Source organism: Anastrepha obliqua, unplaced genomic scaffold, assembly GCF_027943255.1.
Source record: "Anastrepha obliqua isolate idAnaObli1 unplaced genomic scaffold, idAnaObli1_1.0 ptg000358l, whole genome shotgun sequence".
NCBI lineage: Eukaryota > Metazoa > Arthropoda > Insecta > Diptera > Tephritidae > Anastrepha > Anastrepha obliqua.
Window position 1 is genome coordinate 5,001 of NW_026562344.1, and position 5,895 is coordinate 10,895.

Here is a 5,895-nt window from a genome sequence, read left to right on the forward strand (position 1 = left end):
CATTTTTGACAATGTGAGGTGTGCATGGCAAAAAACACTCACGGTGAAGGCATGTGATATAATATGAAAATATCAAAAGTTAACTAACCAATGATATTGAAGCATATAAATCGAATCATAACTATATGAAACTCGAATTTGAGCCATATTAAACTGGTAATATTGTGATTTTATGCCTGGTTTTCCATACGTTAGTTTAAATAGAGAGTTATGGAATATAACCTTGGCATATTGGCACTAAAATATATAATAAAGACATTTCAAATCAAACTGAAATGTATTGAAATGAATTTTTCCCATACATTTTTGACAATGTGAGGTGTGCATGGCAAAAAACACTCACGGTGAAGGCATGTGAAATAATATGAAAATATCAAAAGTTAACTAACCAATGATATTGAAGCATATAAATCGAAGCATAACTATATGAAACTCGAATTTAAGCCATATTAAACTGGTAATATTGTGATTTTATGCCTGGTTTTCCATACGTTAGTTTAAATAGAGAGTTATGGAATATAACCTTGGCATATTGGCACTAAAATATATAATAAAGACATTTCAAATCAAACTGAAATGTATTGAAATGAATTTTTCCCATACATTTTTGACAATGTGAGGTGTGCATGGCAAAAAACACTCACGGTGAAGGCATGTGATATAATATGAAAATATCAAAAGTTAACTAACCAATGATATTGAAGCATATAAATCGAATCATAACTATATGAAACTCGAATTTAAGCCATATTAAACTGGTAATATTGTGATTTTATGCCTGGTTTTCCATACGTTAGTTTAAATAGAAAAAATTTTCGAATATATATACATATATGAAGAATCTATATTCTAATACTAACATGTTATGGAATATAACCTTGGCATATTGGCACTAAAATATATAATAAAGACATTTCAAATCAAACTGAAATGTATTGAAATGAATTTTTCCCATACATTTTTGACATGTGAGGTGTGCATGGCAAAAAACACTCACGGTGAAGGCATGTGAAATAATATGAAAATATCAAAAGTTAACTAACCAATGATATTGAAGCATATAAATCGAATCATAACTATATGAAACTCGAATTTAAGCCATATTAAACTGGTAATATTGTGATTTTATGCCTGGTTTTCCATACGTTAGTTTAAATAGAAAAAATTTTCGAATATATATACATATATGAAGAATCTATATTCTAATACTAACATGTTATGGAATATAACCTTGGCATATTGGCACTAAAATATATAATAAAGACATTTCAAATCAAACTGAAATGTATTGAAATGAATTTTTTCCCATACATTTTTGACAATGTGAGGTGTGCATGGCAAAAAACACTCACGGTGAAGGCATGTGAAATAATATGAAAATATCAAAAGTTAACTAACCAATGATATTGAAGCATATAAATCGAATCATAACTATATGAAACTCGAATTTAAGCCATATTAAACTGGTAATATTGTGATTTTATGCCTGGTTTTCCATACGTTAGTTTAAATAGAAAAAATTTTCGAATATATATACATATATGAAGAATCTATATTCTAATACTAACATGTTATGGAATATAACCTTGGCATATTGGCACTAAAATATATAATAAAGACATTTCAAATCAAACTGAAATGTATTGAAATGAATTTTTCCCATACATTTTTGACAATGTGAGGTGTGCATGGCAAAAAACACTCACGGTGAAGGCATGTGATATAATATGAAAATATCAAAAGTTAACTAACCAATGATATTGAAACATATAAATCGAATCATAACTATATGAAACTCGAATTTGAGCCATATTAAACTGGTAATATTGTGATTTTATGCCTGGTTTTCCATACGTTAGTTTAAATAGAAAAAAATTCTCGAATATATATACATATATGAAGAATCTATATTCTATACTAACATTTTATGGAATATAACCTTGGCATATTGCCATTAAAATATATAATAAAGACATTTCAAATCAAACTGAAATGTATTGAAATGAATTTTTCCCATACATTTTTGACAATGTGAGGTGTGCATGGCAAAAAACACTCACGGTGAAGGCATGTGATATAATATGAAAATATCAAAAGTTAACTAACCAATGATATTGAAGCATATAAATCGAATCATAACTATATGAAACTCGAATTTGAGCCATATTAAACTGGTAATATTGTGATTTTATGCCTGGTTTTCCATACGTTAGTTTAAATAGAGAGTTATGGAATATAACCTTGGCATATTGGCACTAAAATATATAATAAAGACATTTCAAATCAAACTGAAATGTATTGAAATGAATTTTTCCCATACATTTTTGACAATGTGAGGTGTGCATGGCAAAAAACACTCACGGTGAAGGCATGTGATATAATATGAAAATATCAAAAGTTAACTAACCAATGATATTGAAGCATATAAATCGAATCATAACTATATGAAACTCGAATTTGAGCCATATTAAACTGGTAATATTGTGATTTTATGCCTGGTTTTCCATACGTTAGTTTAAATAGAGAGTTATGGAATATAACCTTGGCATATTGGCACTAAAATATATAATAAAGACATTTCAAATCAAACTGAAATGTATTGAAATGAATTTTTCCCATACATTTTTGACAATGTGAGGTGTGCATGGCAAAAAACACTCACGGTGAAGGCATGTGATATAATATGAAAATATCAAAAGTTAACTAACCAATGATATTGAAGCATATAAATCGAATCATAACTATATGAAACTCGAATTTGAGCCATATTAAACTGGTAATATTGTGATTTTATGCCTGGTTTTCCATACGTTAGTTTAAATAGAGAGTTATGGAATATAACCTTGGCATATTGGCACTAAAATATATAATAAAGACATTTCAAATCAAACTGAAATGTATTGAAATGAATTTTTCCCATACATTTTTGACAATGTGAGGTGTGCATGGCAAAAAACACTCACGGTGAAGGCATGTGATATAATATGAAAATATCAAAAGTTAACTAACCAATGATATTGAAGCATATAAATCGAATCATAACTATATGAAACTCGAATTTGAGCCATATTAAACTGGTAATATTATGATTTTATTCCTGGTTTTCCATACGTTAGTTTAAATAGAAAAAATTTTCGAATATATATACATATATGAAGAATCTATATTCTATACTAACATGTTATGGCATATTGGTGTTATTGTATTTTATTCCTGGTTTTCTATAGTTAGTTTAAATAGAAATAAATTTTTGAATTCAAAATTTTATATTCTATACTAGCATTACATAGAAATTATCCTCAACTGTTTGTTTCTTGTATAAATACAGGAAATTAAACAGATGATGAAGAGAAAAAAATAAGAAAAACAAAAATTTATAAGAAAAATTAAATTTTAAACAAAGGAAAAGAGGAGAAAATTTTTTCAATCATATATATTTATGATTAAAAAATAGAATTATGAAATTATTAATTTCAATTCAAAGAGAAAAATTATGTAATATATGAAATTATTACATTAAAAATGCATTTGAAAAAAAAGTAAAATGTTATTAAGAATGATAAATTATTTGAAAATTGGCAAATATTAAGAAGAAATATCGTTCTTATATTTTTATATAAAATATATAATATAGAGAACGAAAATTCTTTTTCATAAAAAACGGTTTTTGAATTTTGATAAGAAAAGCTAAAGGGGGGTCGCCCCTTTACTTTTTATATACACCGTAATTTATGAAATTTTCAAATATGAAAAACAAAGAAAAATATATAAATACAAATATTATTCTGGTTGATCCTGCCAGTAGTTATATGCTTGTCTCAAAGATTAAGCCATGCATGTCTAAGTACAAACAAATTAAAAGTGAAACCGCAAAAGGCTCATTATATCAGTTATGGTTCCATAGATCGTTAACAGTTACTTGGATAACTGTGGTAATTCTAGAGCTAATACATGCAATATAAACACGGACCTTATGGAACGTGTGCTTTTATTAGACTAAAACCAAGCGATCATTTGATCGTTAAATTGGTTGAACTCTAGATAACTTGCAGATCGTATGGTCCCGTACCGACGACAGATCTTTCAAATGTCTGCCCTATCAACTTTTGATGGTAGTATCTAGGACTACCATGGTTGCAACGGGTAACGGGGAATCAGGGTTCGATTCCGGAGAGGGAGCCTGAGAAACGGCTACCACATCTAAGGAAGGCAGCAGGCGCGTAAATTACCCACTCCCAGTTCGGGGAGGTAGTGACGAAAAATAACAATACAGGACTCATATCCGAGGCCCTGTAATTGGAATGAGTACACTTTAAATCCTTTAACAAGGACCTATTGGAGGGCAAGTCTGGTGCCAGCAGCCGCGGTAATTCCAGCTCCAATAGCGTATATTAAAGTTGTTGCGGTTAAAACGTTCGTAGTTGAATTTGTGCTTCATACGGGTAGTACAACTATATATTGTGGTATGTACATTACCTTATGTATGTAAGCGTATTACCGGTGGAGTTCTTATATATAATTAATACAATGTATTTTTTATATATTCCTCCTATTTAAACCTACTTCAGTGCTCTTCATCGAGTGTTGTTGTGGGCCGGTACAATTACTTTGAACAAATTAGAGTGCTTAAAGCAGGCTCCAAATGCCTGAATATTTTGTGCATGGAATAATGAAATAAGACCTCTGTTCTACTTTCATTGGTTTTTAGATCAAGAGGTAATGATTAATAGAAGCAGTTTGGGGGCATTAGTATTACGACGCGAGAGGTGAAATTCTTGGACCGTCGTAAGACTAACTTAAGCGAAAGCATTTGCCAAAGATGTTTTCATTAATCAAGAACGAAAGTTAGAGGTTCGAAGGCGATCAGATACCGCCCTAGTTCTAACCATAAACGATGCCAGCTAGCAATTGGGTGTAGCTACTACTATGGCTCTCTCAGTCGCTTCCCGGGAAACCAAAGCTTTTGGGCTCCGGGGGAAGTATGGTTGCAAAGCTGAAACTTAAAGGAATTGACGGAAGGGCACCACCTCCTGTGGTTAATTTGACTCAACACGGGAAAACTTACCAGGTCCGAACATAAGCGTGTAAGACAGATTGATAGCTCTTTCTCGAATCTATGGGTGGTGGTGCATGGCCGTTCTTAGTTCGTGGAGTGATTTGTCTGGTTAATTCCGATAACGAACGAGACTCAAATATATTAAATAGATGCTTTCAGGATTATGATGTTGAAACCTTATATAGCCTTCTTTCATGCGTACATCTTGAATGTACAAGTGTTTGAATGTGTTTATATAAGTGGAGTCGTACCTGTTGGTTTGTCCCATTATAAGGACACTAGCTTCTTAAATGGACAAATTGCGTCTCAGCAGTAACGAGATTTGAGCAATAACGAGGTCTGTGATGCCCTTGAGATGTCCTGGGCTGCACGCGCGCTACAATGAAAGTATCAACGTGTATTTCCTAGACCGAGAGGTCCGGTAAACCGGCTGAACCACTTTCATGCTTGGGATTGTGAACTGAAACTGTTCACCATGAACTTGGAATTCCCATGTAAGTGCGAGGTTATTAACTCGCATTGAGTAAGTCCCTGCCCTGTACACACCGCCCGTCGCTACTACCGATTGAATTATTTAGTGAGGTCTCCGGACGTGATCACTGTGACGCCTCGTGTGTCACGGTTGTTTCGCAAAAGTTGACCGAACTTGATTATTTAGAGGAAGTAAAAGTCGTAACAAGGTTTCCGTAGGTGAACCTGCGGAAGGATCATTATTGTGTTCCATATCCGTAAGAAAAACAAACAAACAAACAAACAAACAGACAAGCAAACAAACGAACAAAAAGAAAAAAAAAAAAAAAAAAAAAAGAAAAAAAAAAAAAAATTTATATAATTATTTT